The sequence below is a fragment of the Rhipicephalus sanguineus genome, chromosome 1 (genome assembly GCF_013339695.2).
Source record: "Rhipicephalus sanguineus isolate Rsan-2018 chromosome 1, BIME_Rsan_1.4, whole genome shotgun sequence".
NCBI lineage: Eukaryota > Metazoa > Arthropoda > Arachnida > Ixodida > Ixodidae > Rhipicephalus > Rhipicephalus sanguineus.
Window position 1 is genome coordinate 286,763,357 of NC_051176.1, and position 25,676 is coordinate 286,789,032.

General features: G+C 44.3%; 1 protein-coding gene across 5 annotated transcripts in view; it reads left to right on the forward strand.

Moving 5' to 3' along the window:
- Nucleotides 1-25,676, forward strand: part of LOC119379196 (complexin) — an 810,485-nt gene that overhangs the window by 422,547 nt on the left and 362,262 nt on the right. Inside the window, exon 1 of one of the 5 annotated variants that reach the window (XM_037648415.2) lies at nt 3,630-3,818. The exons of the other annotated variants lie outside the window; for them this stretch is intronic. The gene's annotated coding sequence lies outside the window, so the exon portion shown is untranslated. Of the gene's footprint in view, nt 1-3,629; nt 3,819-25,676 lie in introns of those variants that run through there. 5 annotated transcript variants of the gene reach the window in all.

The following is a 25,676-nucleotide window of genomic DNA, read 5'->3' on the forward strand; positions in this document are numbered from 1 at the left end:
GTCTCTGTGAGAGCGTATGTGATGCACTGGCTTGCTACAGATCTGACGTTCTTATCGGTCTTCTAATGTAGTCAACGACATCGTCTTCACAGTTGTTGCCTGCACCTTCGTAGGCCAGTATACGCCTCAGCTTTTCATTAAAATGTTTATCTCGCTACATTTCTCCCAAGCATCTATGCCTATCGAAAAACAATAGATTATGCTTTTATGCAGTGGCATAGAGCAGTAATGCAAATGAGTATAGAGGTTATGAATTCACATCCGTTGACGACAATTTTCTTGCTTACTTATTTATCGTCAGTGATTAAGACATTTTAGTACCTATTGCGCGACTGAATCAAGAGTGTTTCCAAACTTCCATCTTTGAAAACAAAAGAGTCACATATTTTTTACGTGTTTTGATATAATTATTGGTAGAAATCATCCCTGAGGGACCCTCTTTAAATGCGTACCGTATAACGTCCATATATTATATCCTGTTTGTTATGTATGACAGTCCGCTTGTTATGCTTGCAGAATTAAATTGGGAGAAATTGTCGTCTGTACCAGAATCATTTTTGTGAAGGCTCCTATCTAGATTCGTAGCTTTCCTTGGACGTGAAAGGGAAGGGAAAAAAGTAAAAAAAAAATCGAAGTGAAATGAAAATAAAAGAAATGGAAGTGAAAGCAATCGTGTTGAATGTTGCTGTTAGAAACGGTATCAAAAAGTAATGCTAAATGTTGTTATCTCAATATTTTCTGAAAGGTTTCTTGCAGTAAAGACATTCGTATGGACAAGCCTGTTCTTAGTAAATACTGCAGTGTTATGAGGCGAAAAAAAAAGGAAGAAAACCATACGGCGCGCGGACACTGCAAAATGAATGAACAGAAATGCACTTAAAGGGACTTCGAAGGGTGTGCAGGGCTGATGTTATCTGGCCTGTGTGAATTGTACTAAGATTTGAAGCTCTTTCAGCAATAATATTACTCGCGTAGTGGTCAGTTCGTTATTCAGAAGGAAAAAACTCACAGAGGCCCGTATACGCTCACCTAAGACGACTGGAAGGCGAAAGCCATCTTCTTCTTCTTCTTCTTCCTTGTCGATTGCATTCATCCTGCCCCACCACCCACCGAAAGTTTTCTGCACGATGTCATGGTACGATGGCAAGCTACGACGTCATGTGACGTTACGTCATGGGACGTCACGGCGGCGTCATAATAACGTCGCAAATTTTGGCGATCTATGACGTCATGATGACGTCATATATGGTGACGTCATCACGTGATGATTTTTTTTGCATCACTCGTCACCGAAGGGAGACGCCGACGCGGGACGTCGGCCAATTTTCGCGTTTGGTGAGGCATCTAAGGCCTTAATAAAAAATAGGACCAGTGTCTAGGTGAAGCACTGAGTGCACTAGTTTGAAAACAATGAAGCACGCAAAGCATGAAAAACACAATACGAAGCTCCAGAAGTTTAACAATTCACGGCAAGGGTACAGCTGGCACCAACCCCGTTATTCATGGCGCTGAGCGCGCATACTCTGGTAACCAAATAATATTTGTCAGCTGCGCATGTTTCTACAATTTCGAAGGTAAGGTATGCGATTCGTGCTCATCTCAATGGTGATTAGCGCGCAATGTCACCAGAAATTGACAGTAAGACTTGCTACGCAGCGATTTAATTTGTACAGGAGCGCTGCTTGAGCTGTCACTAAATGCGTGGCTTGGACGTACAAATAATTAAGGCGAAAGCCTTAGGTGCCTGATCAAGCGCGAAAATTGGCCGGCGTCCCGTGGCGTCAGCGCCGCCAACACGAGTGATGCAAAAGATCATCATCACGTGATGACGTCCCCATATGACGTCACAGATCGTCAAAATTTGTAACTTCATGACGTCATTATGACGTCACATCACGTGACGTCACATGATGACGTCATCACAAGGCATCATCGCTTGGTCAAAGGTGGGCCGATCACGAAAGCAGTGCAAAACCAGGTGAGGTGCCTGCGATCCTTCAGGCAGTGCAAAGCCACTTTATGTGCGGAAAGCTTTCGGTGGGTGGCGGGGCAGGATCAATGCATCGACTGAGAAGAAAAGGAAGATGCCTCCCAGTCGTCTTAGGTGTGTGCATAGCGACCCTGTGATTTTTTTTTGTTTTTAAGAGGACGATAGCACACGTGACCCACTATTCCGCTTCTGCTCTAGAAACAGGTCAGGTGAACTCATCCAATGAAGCCATCGTGGTTCGGCACGGGTTCGCCTTGTTACCCACGGCACGGGTTCACCTTGTTAAGAGGCGTCTTGAGATCTTTGTAATGCACAACATATATCGGATATATTCTACGTATAAACGCAACTACCAATTAGTTGTACTTAAGAACAACAATGTGCTGCATGACTGAAATAAAAGTCAATCTAGGATTTCCTGCGTGACGCTCTGTTTCGAGGGTCGTATGCTGATATTGCATTTTCTAAGCGTAATTCGCAAAAGTGCCTGCGTAAACTTTACGACCTGTAAGACATTTCATCGGCAACTTTGCCATACGGTTTGGCTTTCAGCATGTGAATATTTGTACGGGTATACAACAGACCCTAGTAACGTACGCTATCGCTGAACGGCTGCCAGTATCACCACTAAGTATGATAAAGAATCTAGAAACGTGAAAATCATGCAGTGCTGATTGTAAAGCGCCATTCACTCTCGCCTAATCGAGGTACAGCAAGCGCGAAAGAAAAAAGTCAACGTTGTGGATGATGGGACCGTGCAAGGAATAAAAGGAGGCGCGTTCGATGCGAAGCGAACGAGGGGCATTGCCTTCTCAACTACACCTGGCGTGCGATGTTTGAGTGTCAAAAGAAAGCGTATACTTGTTGGAAGTTTATGGGTACATAAGAGCATAACCGCTTCAGTGCTCATGCTTATAGTATTTATAAACTGTTTATATTGTACTTTATAAACGGCGGGCATTACCTGAACACGCAAAAATCAATCGTGCAACAATAGATGCTAGAAGTGTCATAAAACGTAAACGTGCCGTCAGGTCAGGTAAGGCTATCCGATCGAGTCTTTCGTCACGCATCTATTACGCCGTACGTCATCTTCGGGCCGGATATTAATCTCAAGTTCGTCTCTCAAGGTGCCCTATCATCGCACACCAATTCTCGCCGCCCGAGGCGATGGCCACGGCGGGGCCCTGCCGTTGCGTAAGCACGTCTCCGTCCGCCTGTCATTTTCCGAGCTGTCTCGACTGGACGCAAGAAACGTATGACAGTGGACTACTTGGAGCCCGTGTTTGCCCAGCCCGCGAGCGAGCGCACGTCATAGTGGTGCAAGCCCGTCGTCCCGGATAGAGTTGCCGCGCCACTTGCGCGGGTTTCTAGAGTCTGAGTGGTGCACCCCCTTTGCTCATTATTTTGCTGCCGCCTCGCTCGCCTTCCGAATCGCGCGATCCTCTCCTTTCCTCCTTTTCTTCCCTTCACTTTGTATTTCCGACGAGGGCGGGACTGCGCCCCGCGCAGCGCTTCGCTCCGCACGCTGCTCTGAGGCGGCGCACCTTACTGGATGGCCGCTAGGCGAGGAAATGGCGCTGCACTCTTAGGGAAGTGCCTGGGAAAGTAGGGAAGGCGAGAGGTGCGCCTTTGGGGAAGTATGGGAAGCGCGAGGAGAAGAGTTGCTGCCGCGTGGTCCGTACTGCTCCGCCACCGGCAGAGGGGGCGTGCGTTTTTTTGGTATCGCCTCCGAGCGCTGGTTCCCAGTGCTATGCCTGCCGCGGTCCGGCCCGCTCGCTTGGTTCGGTCCCGCGCCGCAGCTCCGCCGTAGCCGATGCTGCCTCGGGTGAGTGCCTCCGGTCCACGCTGCGGACTCCGCGCGCTGGCCAGCGTTGTCCCTACTTGCTGTCTTGCAACTTGCATTTTCTCTTCGCTGCGTTTTTTCCTCGTCTGCATGTCTGTCATTTTCCCTAATACACGCACCACTGCCGCGTGTTGACACACTTAATTTTGTTTCCTAAAGAACGCAACCACGTTTTCATTATGAGCGCGTCACTTACTGCGAATGTAGATCCGCAGTGGTTCCCATCCTGTCGATTCAATGTACTAGGAAAACCACGCGTGCCGAGGGAATCGGGCAATGCATGCTTTTGTGTACACGGCCGGCACCAACTTTCTACGTGTGCGCGACGTGCATTGCATGAGGAACACAGATCATTTGCATCCCATAGCTGTTGTCCACACACGAGTACAATTGTGTTCCCTCTTCCTTCCTTTTGTTTTTTAAGTGCTGCGAGTTTGGCCACGCGCTTTTTGTTCTCATCGCCGCGGCGGAGAACAGCTGGCGCCTGTCCTTTCGCGCAGCCAATGCAAGCCCCTGAACGCGCGCACTGTTCGCTTGTTTTTATCGTGTCGCGGACGCTGAACGTTCGTCTCTTTCGGCTTTTTTTTTTTTTTTCACCGACCGAGTACTTGACACGCCTTCCCTCCCGGTGGGGTGTGCTGAGCGCGGAATGCAATATTCAGGGCGTTGCTCGTCTCTCAGCAAAAACAAGGGGAGCAACTTTTGTTTTATTCCCAGTGTTGTTCATATAAATAAGTCAGTGCACTTGTTAGGATGCCCAAAAAATTCTGAGAACAAAGTTGAAAAAAAGAAGGACGACCCGAAGCCAGCAGTTTTTGAAAAACCTTAACGCGCGAGACAGCGCGCTTTGTCGACAGGAGATACTGTCAGGCACTCCTCGCTTCTGCGCATGCGCAAGTACACGCGCACGATTTGTTCCGACAGAAAACTAAACTTGGTGACATCAGTGAGGTGGGGCTTGTGTCAGGAGGCAAGGTAAACATATTGAAGTTTGTAAGCACTGGTCTTTAACTCTTGCTTCATGGCGCCGATACTACACTATCGCTTTTTGCTGCTCGTGTGGACACAAGAGATGTCTGTTCCAGATTTACACGATTTGTTTCTGTTGCTGATACGGAGCGCTATCGAAGCAAAACTTTGCATCGACATCATTGCAGCGAAGGTGGAACGAGAAGGTAATAAGTTTAAACTAAATCAATGTTAACGTTGACATCAAGTTCGCGAGGCGCTTTATTTACATCAGCACGTTGCGTAAGGACTTTAATTTTACGCTGCTTTCCGCAGCGTTATGTAAATGAAGTAGGATCACGCTTTCTGCGCACGCTGTTAACTTCAACAATTAGTATTTGTTTTGCATAAATTACATTCGAATAAAAGATCATGAAAATATTGATGAGTAAATGTATGTGTTTTAACAATACCTCATTCACGCGTGAAAATCACTAAAAAACAATAAAAAAACTGTTTCTGGCTGCCATGAGTATCGCGGGGTATGTTTCCAGACTGCATATTTTTCTCTGTGAAACAATCTAGCGTTGATTACCTATGTTACATGCATGTGCGACTGAACTGCACAACGCGGAAGCGGCCACCTTCTCATCATGGCGCCTGCTTTGTTTAAATAATGCAGCCGTTCGAGATATACAAGATCTCTTTTACTAGACTGCGGTTCAGTCGGCGACATTCTATTGACGTCGAAAGAGTGCAAATTGCGCCTGAATGCCGACTACGAAAGTGTTTGCTGAAGCTCTAAATATATTGTTCTGTACTTCTAATGTATGACTTGAATCTGCCATCTCTCCGAGGATTTAATTCCGTCAGTTATTTACTAGCAATTCTGTCCGTTTCTTTACCTTAATAATCCAGTCCTCGTAATCAGGATAGTTATCTGTCAAAATAAATTTCTATCTGCAAAAAACAGCATGACGAGCTTTCGCCGCCTACAGGCGAATCATTGAGGCAAATGACTTTATCTACCAGTTAAGCTCAACGCGCAAATGCACTTATTTAGCAGTGTGCCGTCTATTGAATATTGAAGCACACTTCGAAATTGTATTTCTTATGAAAGTGGTTCTGCTCAATCGGTAGCCGCCTCATAGAATGCTATGTTTTCATTGAAATAATTTGTGGAATCTTTTTTTTTTCTTTTGCCTGTGCATTTCATGAGCGCACTGCACTGCTAATTGCGTTAGTAAAGGCCAGCAAACAAGCTTATCTCGACATATTCAGTCTGCAGTTGCGCGTTTGCTGAAGTAACTGATTTCTTACTGTTAAAATTAACATCATAGTGCGTTTATTGAAAAATTTTGTGGGCGCTCTACATTTTCCACTATAACCCAACTATACAGCCGTTACTCCTTACAAACTAACATTAGTAAAAGCCACGGAAAGGCGTACACAGTCCAGTTATGCTGGTTCAGGTGCCCTTGCGTCTAGTAGCAGCGGTAAAAGGAAGCTGTATGTTCACTAATTAGAACGAACTAGGAAGTCTTTTAGGGGATGAGTAACAGTCATGAAAAAATTTTGAGACGCATTCTTGAAACGTTTCGGCCTTTTTCTTTCGGGAATATGATGCCGTGGTACGTATACATAATCTAATTTGCTATCTCGTAGGCACAAGATATTTTCTAAAAACTCAGAGCACGCAGCTGTCTAGGTCACTAGAGAAATTTGGCTCGCTTGGAATGTCACTTCACCTGAGGACACGGGACGCACTCAAACGCGTAGCAGTCGATGGTGGTTCATTCCTGCTGAGTATTTGAGAAGACGGTAGTGTGCAAGTTTGATGTAGGAAAAGGTCTGGACAAAATTAATGAGGCAAGAAAGCGCGCTTATCATTTATCTCCTTGCCTCTGTACTTTCTTAGTGCAGCTTTCTTCTGTTGTTTCCGTCGGGAGAGGAAATCAGCGTACAAAATTCCAGCGCGCTGAGCGGCTGAGCTTCGTGTCATGTTCAGTATTTTGCATAGCACCGTATACGTACAAAATCGTACTACTACATTTGAGGAGGGGAAACCGTGTTTAACGTGAAAAGCACTTTTGGTCAAAAAGGTCCTTGTTATTTGCAAAAGTACCATAGAGTGTTTAAATATTTCCGACAATCCCTTACGATATATATACTTTACGATATTCGCGAGAATACCTTAGAGTAGGCAATATATTCTTGTGTTTGATCTCAATGGTATCGTCAAAAGCAAACGACTAGAAGCCGTGTGAGGACAGTATGCGTGCAGCAAGCATTGATGGATAACTCACTGCCCCAAAGCCTTATTACTGCTTGTAAATATTTGGTTTACACCGCTATCGATTTGTTAAGTACACTGAGGACAATCCGAGCGAATTACTTATCCGGCACCGAAGAGAGGAGTATAAATGGGAAATGATGCGCATTGGCCCATATAGCAGAGGTCTTCTTTCGCCGTGCAATCAACTGGCCGGTAGCTCTCTTGTATCCTTACGTAGCATGTGTTCAATCGCTATGCTTATGCGCCTTGCGAACTAAGCATCCGGAAACGTATCAGGAATTTGCGACTTAAGCTGTTGGTGAGATCGTGTTTAGTTGTCGACTTTTAAATCAGCACCTAGAAATGCAGAAGTGAACAACTTAATGTCAATGCCTACGGAAGAGAACGACACATAATACAAAGACGCCGACTTAAAAGAACCCGAGAATCAATTAAGATGAGAGCAGCTACTACAATGCAAACTGATGGTGCTGTAGATGCGATATTGCGGTTAGTTGTCCGGAAGCCTGTTTAGGCGTACGCCGTATACCCGGACAATTGTCCTCTTGGTATTGTTTTACAATGTGCTGAATTAAAAATAAAGAGCGTTTGCTTTCGATGTAGTCGGTTTCGGGAGCGCTTCATTCACATTCCAGCGAGCTTACACATTTCGGAGCATGTTGCACTGGCGCCCTTTATTTTCTTAATAAATATACAAGATGATAAAAAGGAAGCGGGAAGAAAAATGTATCTCTTGCTTCATGTAAAGGGCGGATGCACTTCTTTCCTTTAGTGCGATCAAAATCAGTCATCCCGAGCGGTTCGCATAAAAATTCATTTTAAAAACAGCGTAACCTGCACTTCGTTCCAATAAAACTGACGTCCGTACTCTAACGTGAGTGCCGACGTTACGTCGGGCCGTAAGCTGCCTTTTAGGCGCCCGTGTAGTAGATGTGACTGGTAGGACCATGATATACGCACAAGTACTGAAAGTGCACGCGCAAAGACGTCACTCCACTTTGCGACGCTTGGCTCAAAGCAAACGAAATGCGGCACAGGCTGCTATTCGCTGGCTGCCTAGCATGACATCAACTCCCACACTGCGCGCGATCTGCCGGAATTTTTTGTAATGTAATGAATGCGAACACGACCGGTCTTTGGCACTTTGCTCTCACTCTGAAAGTGGAGGATAGTTTACCTCGTGACACCTTCCAAACACACGCTCTTCATGGTCCTAAAACCGCAGTTATTAGTGTAACGAATTCAGAATTTTTTACAAGTCGATCACGCAATAAGAGCGTCTTCGCAGTTTGGACACAGCAACATATTTTTCTACCTCCCGATGCAGCATATCGTCGCCCTAACACATGCCACAGCCTTCCACAGCACACACAGCACATTGCCTTTTGATTATTGCTACCTTCTCTGAAGCAATAATGAAAGAACCGCCATTATTATTAGAACGTTCCTCAGCGTACGTTAGGAAAACGTCTGCGCAAAAGGACTTGTGCTGCCTCAGAGCACCCTTTACAAAACGTGATAGAATTTCACGTATTCTTGCCCGAGACGCTCTGATTCTGGTGGACCCGGAAATAGTCCGCTATCACAATGGCCTTGCACAATGTTTCGCTTTAATGCCACCTCAAGATTAAAAGCCAAACGTCAGCAAGAATGAGTTGCGTCCCCATCACAAAAAATGAACAAAATGGAAAGCTCCCAGACAGTTCATTCACGGGCTAGTTGGTGTGTTGTTCTTAAAAACTGTTTATGCAGCGCAAGTGGAGGCGTAAATGTAGGGACAGCTGGTAAGTAATTACTGCGAGTAAAGAAAGTACAAACAAGCGCTTGAGAAATAAATCATAAACAGTGATAAAAACGTTACGGTCCGTTATAGCGGCATAGAATTTTATTCTTGCTTGAAACCGCGCTTCCATCACTGCTTCTGACAAGATAGAATTGCAATCCGTGCATATAATACTCTAATAACAAGTTTCCAACCTCCATTATATGAAACAGTCATCAGTGGCTTTCTACTAAGTAGACAAAAAAATATTAATTGTGGGCTGCTTGAGTCTCACTGCAGTTTGAGTAGCCCAGCCATTCGGTAATCGGTCATGGGATCTAAGTTCGAAAGGGGAGCAAACAGGAAGTATATTGCTGCAGCAGTAAAACGAAAAATAGAAACGAATGCAAGAAATAGCGAACATGAGCGATTTCTCTGATCATGCGGCAGTAGTAGCTCCCCCTACCTGCTACCCACTTGCTACACAGTGGCCCCTACCGCACGCACTAGTTACTAATTGTCGCCACATAAGTGACCTGTATGTGATGTTAGCTATTTGCGATGTATAAAGTGCGCGAAGGTCGTGGGATCGAATCCCGGTCGCGGTAGTCGCATTTGAATGGAGGCGAAACGCTTGACGCCCGTGTACTTAGAATTAGGTGTAGGTTAAAGAACATCAGATGGTCAAAATTTCCGGAGCCCTCCACTATGGCGTCCCCCATAGTCATGTCGCGGCTTTGGGACGTAAAACCCTAACAATTATTATTATTATTATTATTATTATTATTATTATTATTATTATTATTATTATTATTATTATTATTATTATTATTATTATTATTATTATTATTATTATTATTATTAGCAATGCATAAATGGGTGACTTCGTATGTGACCCTCTTATTCTGGAGTAACAAGCTAGGTGCATGGCCAATCAAACCTTTGAAGCATCCATTAAATCCCGTTTCTCGCTTACGACGCGCACAACTCTGCGCAAGACGCCTGTAATCCTGTGAAAATCGCGTGTTACGACTACAACACGAAAAACGGCAACGACGGCGACATGATAATGACGACAGCACCGCGCCAACGTCGGCGCGACAAATACGGTGACACTGCTACTGCAACGGGGGAGCTATGACGACGTTTTGTACACGGATATCTAGCTAATCGAGAACCCTTCTTTGCGAAAATAATGCTCGTATTCTCTACTGAGTTGAAACTGGCGCAGTAAACGAATGCGAATTCGCGCCATAGCTTCGAGAACTCTTTGCCGTACGTTAAGGTGACTTCTCCGTTAAAAGCCTCATGCAGCGGCGAGGCACCCTTTACAGTACGCGATGAAAGTTTACGTATGCTTACGTATGCAGTATCCGGTGCTGCCTCAGAAACTGATGTACAGACGTCACAACTCTCTCAGTCGGCGCCGCGCAAGCAGCACTGTCCACGTTATACTCGGCGAGCAAGTGACAAAACGCACGCGGTCCCTTATGCTTTCACCTAAGATGACTCGAAGGCGAAAGCCATGCGCTTCTTCCTTTTCTTTCACTTTTTTTTTCTTCACAGTCGATTGCATTGGTACCCCATATGACGTCATATGGTGACGTTGTTTGTGTCTCCTGGACGTTATGTAACCTCACGGTGACGTCATCACATAATGATGATTTTTACGTCACATCGCGTTGACGCCGCCGCCAAGCCGACGATCACTTTTCGTGTTTGATGAGACAGCTAAGGTTTTTGCTTTAACTGAGTCGCCGGGATCGTCCCGCTCCCAACTGTGGTTTGGCGCAGTATCGCCAGTTCAGTCACCAGTGGCGGCGGTGGGAAAGCTTTGATGTAATGCTTTAGCACCATACGAATAATTGAACGCCATTCGTTGGTATGGGTTATCATCGAACACAGTTGAAAGGGAAAATGAAACGTGTGCAGGCACACGTCTTCTTTGGCGTTGGATGAAAGCGCGGCATCGTGCCCTGCACTCACTGGGTCACGCTGGTCGCACGGCGTCAACCTCGCAGAAAAGTGGTTTCGTTCAAAGAGGAAGCATCCGCTACTGTGGCAAAAGAAAAAAAAAAACCGCTTCGCTTGCCTAGAACAGTGCGGAAAGCGACGCTGCAGACGAGGCGATGGCAATATTAACGCAAAGTTATTTGTCTCGCTAAGCGAGAGGGAGACGCAGTCAACGTGAGGATCTTCAAAAAAAAAAAAATAGATACACTCAATGCTAATGTCAGCTTCGGGACTTCGAGAAATAGAATCGTCTTTGTTGGGGACTTGAAGAGTACACGCATTTTCTTTCTTTTTTGGCGGCCACATGTTGAGGGTGATCACATGGCATGCCGGTGACACGATGGCTTTGCTTGACGGACAGGAAGAGGATAGAACAGTCCTAGTTTCAAGCTCTCCCTACATTCATATCTCTAGCAAAACAAAGATGAGCTACGTTGAAAGAAGACGCGTAAGCGCATACGCTTCAAATAGACTGAAATACTTTCGTTCGGCTACTTTCGTTCGTATAGCCGGCTACAGTAGAGCCGGCTATCTCAATACTAGATTAAAAAGTTTCAACTGTCCATGGCTGAGCACGTCAGGTCGCATTAGCGCGATCTACACTTTGTCAGTAATAGATGTGTTCTGTTACAATTTAGGAGGACATGGAAAGTATGCTCGTAAGACGTCCTCAAATTGGTGACCGAAAAGCGATTGGCCGGAGCCTCCCTTCCGCGGCCAACGACATTGTCTTTTGCGCTGTCCATCTCGGTGCCCGAGAGGCTTCCCAAACAAGGCGGTTCGAACACAAGAGCTCCTCTTTTTGACCATGCAGTATTTAGCAGGGCGATAAGACACCGCCTCACGTGTTTGCCGCGCTCGCAAGTCGTTCGGCTAATTAGGACATTTTTTCTTTCGCCGCTAATTCCTCTTGCTTTTTTTTTTCGACGACTGTACTTCCGGCGTGTCCCCCCCCCGCAAACCCCTCTCGCTCTGCATTGGCGCTGTTTGAAAATGGGAGCGACGGGCGCACGGTTGTTTGCGTTCCTCGAACATCGGCCATCTTCCGCCCTGTTCTTTCTTTTTCCTTCTTCGCTTACTGGCTTCGTTGTGTTCATCCCCCCCCCCCCTTTGGTTTCGAGCCCAAGAGGAAGGGATATGTGGTGGACTCGCTGCGTTTATTAGACTCCTGATAGGGGATTAATGGGCTCGGCTTTGGTAATCTTCCGCAATCCGTCTCTCTTGCTGCTCCTCTGCTTCCAGTGCTTTCACCACCACTCGAGGGGCAGCCCAAGTTTTATTGCTTTCAGTTTCGGTTCCTGTGCACCTTTAAACTTCTCAAGCCCTTTTTTTGTTCATGCTGACGCTTTGCTGTTAAAACATGAATACCTATTGCGTATTTATTAGTTTGTTTACCTCTTGCCATTATCTTGATTAATCTACTGCCTCGTAAAGAAGCAAGCATTTTCATTTTGACCCCACGAAAATTTATTTTACTTATAACGTAACATACATATTCCTGGTTACCTTAATAATAATAATAATAATAATAATAATAATAATAATAATAATAATAATAATAATAATAATAATAATAATAATAATAATAATAATAATAATAATAATAATAATAATAATAATAATATAATCAATCAATCAATCAATCAATCAATCATTTATTTAACGTGCCCAGGAACAACCGTGAGGTCTTTGTGCAGGCGCACGCAAAAAAAAACAATAAAAATAAACAATACAATACAGACAGTCTTCAGAAATAAAAAGAGCAAAAACACGTAGACAAATAGAAATGAACACAAAAGGGGAGGAGTAAAATAAGACAACATGAGAAATGTTGAAGGGGAATAAAAAATTAGATTGCATATATACAACTATGCGGAAAGACGGAGAAGGGAAGACTTTGTACATTGTGCCATACTATGTCAAAACAGTGCAAAGCTCAAATAAAAACAGTGATTGTGGACTATGAAAAATGTCAAGGTCAAGAAAATTAATATTATAAAGACTTTGTATTCTGTCAACGGTAGAGTGTTGGAAGAAGCAGGTGGGTACATGAAACGGTCTGTTCTCTCTGGTTAACTTACGCGGAATTCGAAAATTAACACAATTGAGAAGTACAGGGCAGGATATGATACCGTGGACTAGCTTGTAAAGAAATAAGAGATCAGAACGATTTCGTCGGCAGTGAAGTGATGGCAGTGATAATGATTCAGCAGTATTTGAACGAGATCCAGAGTCATTTTTAGCAAAGCGATGGTTATGTATGCTGAGGAATTTTTTCTGGACCCGTTCAGTGGTGTTACCGCTGGATTGAGCAATGCCATTCCACATCACGGACGCATACTCAAGTTGTGGAAGACATATTGCCGTGTACAATTTGTGTAGGGCCATGGGAGACCTGAATTCTCGAGATATTCGACAAACACATCCGAGAGAACGAAGGCCCCGCATAGCAGCACGCTTAACGTGAGAAGAAAAGTTTAACGCGCTGTCAACAACAACACCAAGATCGCTGATTTCATAAACCTTGCATAACGACACAGAATTGACAGAGTATTGAAATGACACGCTAGATGTTTTGCGAGTGATAAACATGAATTTTGTCTTTGAGGTATTCAGAGAAAGGTTATTGCCGTTGCACCATTCGGAAAAAGAACACAAATCTGACTGCAGCAAGCGACAGTCGTTAACTGAATGAATTTCCTTAAAAATCTTGATGTCATCGGCATACAAGAGGAAAGAAGAATTACTAATGGCAGAAGAAACATCATTAACGTAAATTAAAAATAGGAGTGGGCCTAATACCGACACTTGAGGGACCCCACTAGTCAGATTATACAAAGAAGAGGTTTGGCCATTTACGGCAACATAACAATATCTATTGAGCAGATAGCTCTGCAGGAGATTCACAACTGACAAATCAACATCAAAGTGCGCAAGTTTAACCATAATCAGCGTGTGGCTGACTACGTCAAAAGCCTTGCTCAGGTCACAGTAAATTACGTCAACCTGTCCTCTCTGAGAAATAGGTGTGGAGATCTGCGTCACGAAACTAGCAAGATTTGTGGTAGTTGAGCGGCCAGCAAGAAAACCATGTTGATTTGGAATCAATGAGTTTTTCACACTAAAAGACAATATTTCGTGAAGAGCCAGTTCGAAGATCTTTGATGTGGCACATAGTAGAGAAATCGGGCGATAATTAGAAACATCTGTCTTAGAGCCCGACTTAAATACTGGGAAAACACGAGCAGTTTTCCACATGCTAGGAAATGTGGAAGTGTCCAGGCAGTTATTAAATATCGTAGTCAGTACTGGGACAAATATACTACCATAAGCTTTTAGTATGGCGGAGGGGATGCCATCTGGGCCACATGATAAGGATAGTTTTAAGCGCTTAATGCATTCGCTGATAAGATTTTCATCCAGCGACAAAGCACTGGATGGGCTAACTACCTTGGGCTGTTGTCTGATATCAGTGCTAGAGTCTGAGGCCTTCTAACAGATGAGAAATGCGTGGCAAAACAGTCAGCGACGGCATGCACTTCTGCCCCATTTGAGTCCAGTAGTCTGAAGGACTCTCCGCTTTTGCTGGACCGTTTACGTACATACTTCCAAAACTCAGCCGGCCTGTCAGAGGCGCTTTTTTCTAAGAATTCAATGTACGAACAACGATCCATTTTTATATAGGCGTTTAGAGAGAGTTCGAAAAAAGCTGAACTCTTCCTTCCACTCGCTGGATGGAGAACATTTAGATTTCCTGTGTGCGTGATCTTCATGCTTCAGTGCACTGATAAGTTCAGATGAGAACCAGTCGGGATGCTAATAATAATATAATAATAATAATAATAATAATAATAATAATAATAATAATACTATATATTATTATTATTATTATTATTATTATTATTATTATTATTATTATTATTATTATTATTATTATTATTATTATTATTATTATTATTATTATGTGGCCCCTCGGATGCCTCTTCAAGCCATTTCGTGGGGAGCTGCGCGATGACATGCTTCATCCCTCTTAGCAAGTGACTGGAATCGAAAGTGCCGTGTAACGTAGACATATTCTACCAAAATGCTCGTGGTCTACGTACCAAGACACGAGAGTTTTTCTCTAATGTTCTTTCGTCTTCTTTTCCTATTATTGCTATTTCTGAAACCTGGCTAGGCGCTGAAATTCCCTCATCTGACTTTTTTCCCCCGACCTACACCACCTTCCGCAGTGACCGAGATTTCAGTGAAACCAAGCAGAAAGGCGGTGGCGTGCTGATTGCCATTGACAATTCACTGAAATCCGTTAGACGGAAAGACCTAGAAGCTATCGAAGAATCCATTTGGCTAGAAACCAACCTTGAGCGCAGTGAAAAATTGTTGATTGGATGTTTCTATTTACCGCCCAGCATGTCCCCTGCCTCGTTCCATGATGCCATGTCTTCCATTGAACTTGTGGTATCTTCTCATAGTGGGCACAGAATTATTGTTCTTGGGGATTTTAATGCACCTGGAATTGACTGGAGCACGCTTACTTTTTCTCATTACAATCATTTCATAGAGAAAAAGTGCAGCCTGCTCTTGGACTTTCTGGCGTTTAATTCCCTACTGCAACATAACTCAGTCGTCAATTCCAGTGGCAACGTCTTAGACCTGTGTGTGTCAAACGATCAACCCCTTGAAGTTTCCCGCTCCGACATCTCTCTTGTACGTGCGGACAAATTCCACCCACCACTTAACGTAAGATTATCCGCATCAGCCGAAACAACGAGCTTCAGCAGTTACGTAAACAAATCTCCGAGATTTGCCTTCAAGCGAGGTGATTACACGGGCCTCTATCATCACTTGTCTACCGTTGAGTGGTCACAGGTTACTGACAAACCAAATGTTGATGAGCAGGTTGATCGGTTTACAGAGCTTGTACTGAGCAGCATGCGTAATTTTATTCCCCAATATACACCTAAACAACGTAAATATCCCCACTGGTTCTCATTTGAACTTATCAGTGCACTGAAGCATAAAGATCACGCACACAGGAAATCTAAATGTTCTCCATCCAGCGAGTGGAAGTAAGAGTTCAGCTTCTTTCGAACTCTCTCTAAACGCCTATATAAACGGGATCATAGTTCGTATATTGAATTCTTAGAAAAAAGCGCCTCTGACAGGCCGGCTGAGTTTTGGAAGTATGTACGTAAACGGTCCAGCAAAAGCGGAGAGTCCTTCAGACTACTGGACTCAAATGGGGTAGAAGTGCATGCCGTCGCTGACTGTTTTGCCACGCATTTCTCATCCGTTTATAAGGCCTCAGACTCTAGCACTGATATCAGACAACAGCCCAAGGCGGTTAGCTCATCCAGTGCTTTGTCGCTGGATGAAAATCTTATCTGCGAATGCATTAAGCGCTTAAAACCATCCTTATCATGTGGGCCAGATGGCATCCCCTCCGCCATACTAAAAGCTTATGGTAGTATATTTGTCCCAGTACTGACTACGATATTTAATAACTGCCTGGACACTTCCACATTTCCAAGCATGTGGAAAAATGCTCGTGTTTTTCCAGTATTTAAGTCGGGCTCTAAAACAAATGCTTCTAATTATCGCCCGATTTCTCTACTATGTGCCACACCAAAGATCTTCGAGCTGGCTCTTCACGACATATTGTCTTTTAGTGTGAAAAACTCATTGATTCCTAATCAACATGGTTTTCTCGCTGGCCGCTCAACTACCACAAATCTTGCTAGTTTCATGACGCAGATCTCCACACCTATTTCTCAGAGAGGACAGGTTGACGTAATTTACTGTGACCTGAGCAAGGCTTTTGACGTAGTCAGCCACACGCTGATTATGGTTAAACTTGCGCACTTTGATGTTGATTTGTCAGTTGTGAATCTCCTGCAGAGCTATCTGCTCAATAGATATTGTTATGTTGCCGTAAATGGCCAAACGTTTTCTTTGTATAAAGTGACTAGTGGGGTCCCTCAAGGGTCGGTATTAGGCCCACTCCTATTTTTAATTTACGTTAATGATGTTTCTTCTGCCATTAGTAATTCTTCTTTCCTCTTGTATGCCGATGACATCAAGAATTTTAAGGAAATTCATTCAGTTAACGACTGTCGCTTGCTGCAGTCAGACTTGCGCTCTTTTTCCGAATGGTGCGACGGTAATAACCTTTCTCTGAATACCTCGAAGACAAAATTCATGTCTATCACTCGCAAAACATCTAGCGTGTCATTTCAATACTCCGTCAATTCTGTGCCGTTATGCAAGGTTTATGAAATCAGTGATCTTGGTGTTGTTGTTGACAGCGCGTTAAACTTTTCTTCTCACGTTAAGCGTGCTGCTATGCGGAGCCTTCGTTCTCTCGGATGTGTTTGTAGAATATCTCGAGAATTCAGGTCTCCCATGGCCCTACACAAATTGTACACGGCAATATGTCTTCCGCAACTTGAGTATGCGTCCGTGATATGGAATGGCATTGCTCAATCCAGCGGTAACACCATTGAACGAGTCCAGAAAAAATTCCTCAGCATATATAACCATCGCTTTGCTAAAATGACTCTGGATCTCGTTCAAGTACTGCTGAATTATTATCACTGCCATCACTTCACTGCCGACGAAATCGCTCTGATCTCTTATTTCTTTACAAGCTAGTCCACGGTATCATATCCTGCCCTGTACTTCTCAATTGTGTAAATTTTCGAATTCCGCGTAAGTTAACCAGAGAGAACAGACCGTTTCATGTACCCACCTGCTTCTTCCAACACTCTACCGTTCACAGAATACAAAGTCTCTATAATGTTAATTTTCTTGATCTTGACGTTTTTCATAGCCCACAATCATTGTTTTTATCCGAGCTTTGCACTGTTTTGACATAGTGTGGCACAATGTACAAAGTCTTCCCTTCTCAGTCTTTCCACATAGTTGTATATATGCAATCTAATTTTTTATGCCCCGTCGATATTTCTCGTGTTGTCTTATTTTACTCCTCCCCTTTTGTGTTCATTTCTCTTTGTCTACGTGTTTTTGCTCTTTTTATTTCTGAAAACTGTCTGTATTGTATTGTTTATTTTTATTGTTTTTTTTTGCGTGCGCCAGCACAAAGACCTTACGGTTGTTCCTGGGCACGTTAAATAAATCATTGATTGATTGATTGATTGATTGATTGATTGATGATTGATTGATTGATTGATTGATTGATTGATTGATTGATTGATTGATTGATTGATTGATTGATTGATATTTCTTTTTTTAAGTAACGTCATCGAAAGAGAAGTGCTTAACATACCAAAACACTGTCACTAATTCTTCGTCACGAACCACCGAGACAATAATGGAGAGTTGCCATTTCACTGGATATGCATTTCATTTCATTAGATATGGGACTTAAGTTTAGACTTACTAACACTACCTCATGTAGACGCTTCATCTCATCACGTGAATTAACGGGTAAGTGATTCGCAACGTACCCACCTTTCCACCCGGCATCAATTTCTTTTTTTTCCTTGTTTCAGGGATGGGTGGTGCTACGGTGCAGCAATTATATTTGAATACTTTTGCGGGAATGATATTTATTTGGTTGCTGCGAGCGTGCTTTCACGTGTTCATCCTCTCTGCGTAACTGCCGAGCATCCGTAGTGGTGACGAATGAGTGACCTTTGCAGGCGCAAAACCGCCATTCATCGCTTTTTCGTTGCCTTTCACTCGCCTCGCATCATTAGCTGAAGACGAAGTGCACTGTCACTTCGCAATGCTATCGCGTTCAATCTACTGCTATGTACAGGCCCTGTGCGAAGACGCTAACGAAAATAAACACGCAGGCGCGTATCTTCCTTGTCTTTTTCTTCTGGGTCCGAAAGAGCAGAAAAGAGCACATGACTGACTGCCTTTGATTAACTATAGATATATCCCACCGCGGGGCAGGAGGAGAAGCTTTCCTCAGTGATATCTATCATAGGCTTACTCTGAGGGGCTTCCACTTTTGATTTGCTTCTTCACCTTATGTTTCAGCCATGCTCATTACGTGTCGAAGGCAAGTAATGAATGTTTGAGTGGGCAACTGCAAAGATCAGGTGGCAGTCTGATTCCGGGATTCGAGCAGCATGCTCCGTCAGATATTTCTCACGAAACGATGCTGTAGCTATGGAAGTGTTGAAAGTTTCTCCAATCAATTTATTTGTTAGCACGACACCTTCCTGTTGGCACTTATAAGCTAAAATGCCTCGCTGTTTATTGTTACAGCTTTTATAGTAGAACAGGAATAAGGAAGCGTGTTTATTTCCAATATGTCAGTGCGGCGTGGCCGTGTCCTTTCACCTCGGTGACATCAATATTAAAGTGCTTTAAAAATACAGGCTTATAAGGCGAGTGCACTTTTTCAAATGCAGTGTGTCCCAGAAAAGTACGCTCCAAGATTGCTCAGTCTATTAGACTTGAGCCGCCTAGTGAGCCTGCTTTTGATGGTAGGTGAATTAAACAGCTACATTGGTAAACATGGCTCATTTAGTAAAAAATATCTGGGCTTATATCTCACAACTGCTGCGCTCCGTTGCGTATTTTTAAATGGCATTGTGACGGAATTGTACGGAAGCGTGAGCTCGAGCGTATGTCCTTTATTAAACATTCGAAGTGTCTGACCGTTCTAATTAGTTAAGACACGCTGAATATGTTTTAATAACTATTTATTTTCTCTTAAACAATTCCTGCTTTTAAATAAAGCAAAGATGCGAAGTCGCTATTGTAACCTACATGAATACTTATACCATTGCTCTGCAACCTGTTTAAGAGTCATTGTCACAAGGAAGCTTTGCGTACCAGGCTCTTACACGGCATGGGACGCGCATGGCTAACACAGATTGCTGTAGTTGTGCTAGCTTAGCGTAGCTTACTGAAAGTATACGTTGCGATGTTATAAAAAAAAGTGTGCTGATGTGGAGCACAGGCTTTGCGTTTACCTCGTTCGTTTCTGAAATCAAATCCCTTGAAATGTTGAACTGGTGAGACTGGCAATACGTTCGTTCAGGGCACGAGTCGAAATGCAATTTCGCTGTTGCTAAACGCTAGACATCGTCACCATCACCGCCGTCGTCGTTATCGTGCTGTCATCGCAGCAGTACGAATCGTAGTGCGTAAACAAACCACAATCCAATTATTGAAAGAAATAAGGCGCCCTAGACGCTTTTGAGCTTTGTTTTGTTGTTTTGTTAACGTACGTTCTGTCTCACTGCACTATGTAGACGTGGGCGGGAGTTAAAGAGCGAAATGTTTCTCGAGAATGCCGTTGCAGTCATTGCGGCGGTGCATGAGATAAACACAAGCAAGCAGGCTCTGGGAACTAGGCAAAGAAAGAAGCCTAGTGGAAGTTTTCTAGAGTTACATGAATGTAATGGTGTCTTGGGTACGGAGTTTTGGTATTAGCTTAGCCAAAACGTTTTGTTCGTTTCGATGGTTCAGAACGACAAAGTACACCCACAGGGCGCCCGATTTAGAGATCTTAATAAATATGACCATTATTATCAATATAGTAGCGCAAAACGTCCCGTCTTCGTACTTCCCTGAAGAAGTTACTTTTTGTTTTTTGCAGTTACTAAATCTCATTTGAAGGGGGACATTCTAGTTCCTGAACATAAAACTAATTTAATGTGAAAAATACCTAAGAAAAACGCGTAACCTACTAAATTCGTTGATAATATTCCTTTTCCAAATTAAACAAGCAAGGGCAACAACACCTAAACAATAGCAATTAAAAGAAAGCATGGTAAGATGATAACTTTTCTAGACCCCGAGAAATAGCTCATCCGTATCTTCACGTTCTGAGAAGCTATAATCTGCTTGCTCATGCCAAAGGCTGTATGTCATTTAGATCTAAGTGCAGCACTAGCTTTGTACCATATTGTGTTTTTAAAGTACTTGAGAAACGGAGAAAAGACATGGTTGATCCCTTCGTCATAGGAATCGGTATAACACGAAAGTGAAACGTGTCTTTACAAAAGTAGTTCAATGTTTATTGTACATTGATAAGTGAGAGCTTGCACAATGTCTGTTGGTGCTTGGCGGCTATAGCACCGTTTGATGTGGACGCACCTACGTTGATCCTTGTGGCACATCTCCATCCCGACCACTAACGTCAATGATCATGATTAAACCTTTGTGGTTGCTTAAGTAGCTAACCCTGTCCCAGTAGTTACCCGGTAACAGCGTATGGTGAATCCCGCGCAAAGATGGCATCAACAAGCACATAATCACTAGTACTCGACGTGCGCTCATGGAAAGCGTCGTCATTTGAGGATAGAAACGGAAGGTGTGCGCTCTCCAGCAATTGGGTAACCTGCACATCTCCTCATGCATACACTACCACACAGCGCTTCAGGAACGCAAGAGGCAGAGCTCGTAGCTTGAGCCGTGAATGTGCGATGGCGTTCCGCTGCCCGTGGCGTGTCTCTCACTGCAACAAAGCACTCACTGAAACTGTATTGAAACGAAATAGAGTGGAAATCGGGGAGCCAGCCTCCGTTGCGCTGAAACTACCCAAACACGTGCTGTCGGCACTCGTTAGTATCATGATGCGGTACTTCACTTTACCTCTCCAAGACGGCGACACCGCCCCACGTCACCCAAGGTTACTGTGAAAGGGAGAAAGTGTGAAGGATATAAGGCGCGTTTGCTCATACATGAGCGTCTGTAGCGCAGTAGGTAAAGGGCCCGACTCATATTCGTCGCGAACCGTGCATGTAACTTGTGGGAAAGAAAAGGAAAAGTTAATAGTAGGCTTCCGAATACTTCGAAGGAGAAGCTGGAAGTTGTACATTCTTTGGCGTCAAGTCGTCTAGTTATTCTGAACATTATAGAATTTTTTTATTTTTTTTAACTATTTAGTGGCAATTTATTTCACAATTATGTCAGCTTATGGTGTCCTATCATGACATTTTTTTGTCAAGTTCAATAAACGGGCGCCAGGTAGAAGCAAACTGAAGTCCTCTGTTCATGGGAGACAGAGAGAGAGAACAACTTTATGGAAATGCCTGCAGAGATGACTAGGCTCCCTACATGCAGGGAGGACGAGCTTTCATCGCGGCGCGGCCATTACGTCAGTCTCGTGCGCTGTGCTCCTCGAGGTCTTGCTCCCTCGCTACGACAGGCATTAATATGCCTTCCGCGAAGTTTTCACGTACGCTATAACTGCAATATAAAAATATATATGTAATTTTGTAAGCCTACGCGTTTTATTGAAATGAGCAGCTATATTAGATGGACAGAAATAAGGAATCTTAACATTTTATGCTTCTGTAATAAACAAACAAGCGCTCTGCGCCGCGCCATGAAGAAAGTCTGGATATTCAATGCTTTTAATACGCGATAAACTCCAAGTGCCTATTGCTGTCATCGCAATTTTTGGAACTGAGCCGGAATGCTTGACCATCAGCTGCGCTTCCTCTTACTGTTTCTTTAACGTCAACATCATCAGTTTGTTTTTTCGTTTGTTTTTTCATTACACTTCTGCTGGGCGACAAATAAACCATGGCATCGCAACTAATTTAAGTTCTCTTGACTTGACACCGTCTTCACGTGTCACGAGGTCTGTGTGGCTCATAAACACTCTAAAAAAAAGACTCATAAAGGATCTTCAAGAAAAAGAAAAACAATTTCTAGTGATGAGCACTGCGTGCTCAGTGGTTAGCGCGTCCATATACCAACTGTACATTTAAATGTAAACATTTCGACAGAAGTCTGTCTGGCTGGGTGGAAGAATTAAGAAGTTGAAATACCTCCAGCCACAAATTCTTGGAGGAAACCCGACGTTTCGAGACCGGCTTGGTCTCTTCTTCAGGGGTGACTGTGCTGATCAGGGAGGCTTCGTCGCAGCTTGTTTTTGGCTCCGCCTTTCTCTTTCCCCCACGTTCCGGAGGCCGTGCACGTAGATCGGAGGCATTGTTCCGAGGGAGCGGTTCACATTCGCAGGTGTGAACCGGTCCCTCGGAACCGGTGTGAACCGGTCCCTCGGAACAATGCCTCAGATCTACGTGCACGGCCTCCGGAACGTGGGGGAAAGAGAAAGGCGGAGCCAAAAACAAGCTGCGACGAAGCCTCCCTGATCAGCACAGTCACCCCTGAAGAAGAGACCAAGCCGGTCTCGAAACGTCGGGTTTCCTCCAAGAATTTGTGGCTGGAGGTATTTCAACTTCTTAAACCAACTGTACATTGCTGCAACAGCTTGTGTTTTGATCCTGAGTAGCGGTTATAGAGAAAATATTGTTCGTTTTTTTGCCCTATGGGGAAAATGGCTTATACAGACGACACCGTGATGAACACTGGCTGTATGAAACAGGTGCAAACTGCAAAGCCAATACCCATGTTGGGGTTTTTTTAGCTGCTGCTACAGCAGAAATACCTTCACAAACAATTCGTATTTGACTAACTGTATGAGTGTTAGATGTTCTGGTTTGGCCATTGCACTGCAGAATGACCTTCGCTTTCCTGGTGTTTAACTAACAAAGCGCCATAAACTGTGGCAAAGATTTGTTAAGCTGCAAATGTCGGAGGTATTCTATGTGTCCGGCGAATGAATATGAGATCTCAGGAACTTACCGATTAAGGCAAAAGTCATTTATTTTTCTATTTGAAACTAGCTCAACACCACCTATATAAGCACTTCTTGCTTGAGGGGTAAACTTCGGGATCGCAGTCAAGTCTTTGAAGCTGCGACCTTCAGAAATACTTTCAGTGATCGGTGAAAATCTGAGTCCTCATACAAAGAGCTTTTATGCATATCCAACTTGCCCATATAGAGCGCACCGGAACACTCGCAGTCGAAAAGCGGACAGCCTAACCTCCTCCCTACCGCCGCATGCAGGCGAATGCAGGTGTGCGGAGGTATCGTAATATATACCACTGGGAGGGGCCTTCGTCCTGCAATGCACATAAAGTAGGACGAGAACGAAGAAGAAGATGGCGATACGTGGGCATATGGCGCCACGCAAGCGGGCGGATGTTGTGAGCTTTTAAGGCGCGATGGCACCGTGCTATACGCCATGACATAGTTCCGGGTGCGTCTGTTCTCCGCGAACATCGCTGCCGGCTTTCCCGGCCTCGGCGGAGCGGCGTCGTTTGGCCGGGCGCTGGAGGCGCCTACATCGCCCGGTCGCGACGTTATGGGGAGCTGGAAGATGCAGGCGCTCGCGTCCGAATCGTCGTCGTCGCCGGATCTCCGGCTTCGTGCCCCGCATGTCGAGCACCGAGCGCGTGCGAGCGGGCTTATCTTTATGCTCTGATTTACGGGCGAACAAGATTGCCACCAAAGGAGGCGACCGCAATTTATGGCCGCGAATAAAGTGCGCGGCACCGGCCGCCGAACGGGAACTCACCGCCGCCAGTGAGCTCGCGAGATGCGTGTTGGCGAGCCTCACTCATGTGGCCTCCAACCATTGAAGATGTCGCTGTGGGCAGCAGCTTTTTTTTATTTCCTTTTCTTTTTTACCTTTCCTGGGGTTCCTCGAAAGGCTGTTCATTCAACGGCTCTTCATGATTTTTATTTTATTTTTGTCTTTTACATGCTTGTATTTTTCTTTGACTAGCCACTCGAGATTTTGATTGGTTCGCCGAGACAGTAGTCCTTTGTGCCGATGCTGGGGCAATCTTTAAGTGCCTGGCTTTCTCTATACCTACAAGGTCGTGAAACCAGGCCAATCGCGATCTTTCCTCCGTGCAAGAATTTTTTTTCCTGATTGACCGAACTGTAGGCTTTGTTATTCATTTGAATTTGTGAACGCTGGGCTCCACACTATTTGAGTAGCCTAAACTGCATCATGTTTCAATCGTATAAGCAAGGAAGGAACAGGAGAGAGAGAAAGAGAGGAAGGGAAAACTCGCGTGCTACTCCACACTGGAGAAAGGTGTAGCTTAGGTTGAAAGGCAGAGGTAGAAAGAGAGAAGGTAATGCAGAACGTAGCAGCACAAGAGTGATTTTAGGTTAAAAGAATGAACATTTCTGCCCAGAGGGCTTTCTCGACGAGCACAAGTAGTTATAACCAAGGCAGGAGTAGGGCACGCAATATCGGACTATGTCAGTAACGCGAACATCCCGACCGCTCGCAGTAACCTCTGCTAGTGAAATGTTGTGCAGGCACCATGGAGGTAACTCCAAATGTTCATCAACTCGTGTGGGATGGCGAAGGTCTCAAGATATGCCGGGATATCCACCGGTGTATTCAGATCACATCTCTCGAGGACTGGATCCAACTCGAAGACACATTTCAAGACATTTAACATCGTAGAGTCTTTCAACTCACCAGGGAGCTTCGCATGCCGAATCAACCATACTAAGTCACACTTATATTTCCCTTAACTTCGTTTTCCACAACTCTCGCAGTCACCATTAAAATATAATATTTATCTCTCTCTCCCTCTCTCTTACATGTATTTGGAAGATCTCCGAAATGTATGCTTGTCGAAGGCTGGGCAAAGGAAACAAGAACCCCCACAGTTCTGCGGTGTTGCTTTGTTTTTCTTGTGTTCTCAGTTTTTCAAGCTGCACTTACCTTTGCTGTCATTCAGAATCACAAACTCGCTCAAGGTGCCCCCCTAAAAGCTAAGCGTAGTATCCAACCTGCTTTTCAAGAGGCAAAAAAGAAAATCTCAAATGCGCTGGCGTCGAGCTATGCACGTTCACAAGTGCAAAATCCAGGACATTGCAATACGAAACTAGCTCTTGACTCGAGTGTTTACCTCAGCGTAGAAATAGAGTTTCATGAAGTATTACTTGCTTCTGAGCGAATACGAATTTTTCGAAGATTGCGTTTAGGGAAAATATGGCCTTTCGCTCTTATTT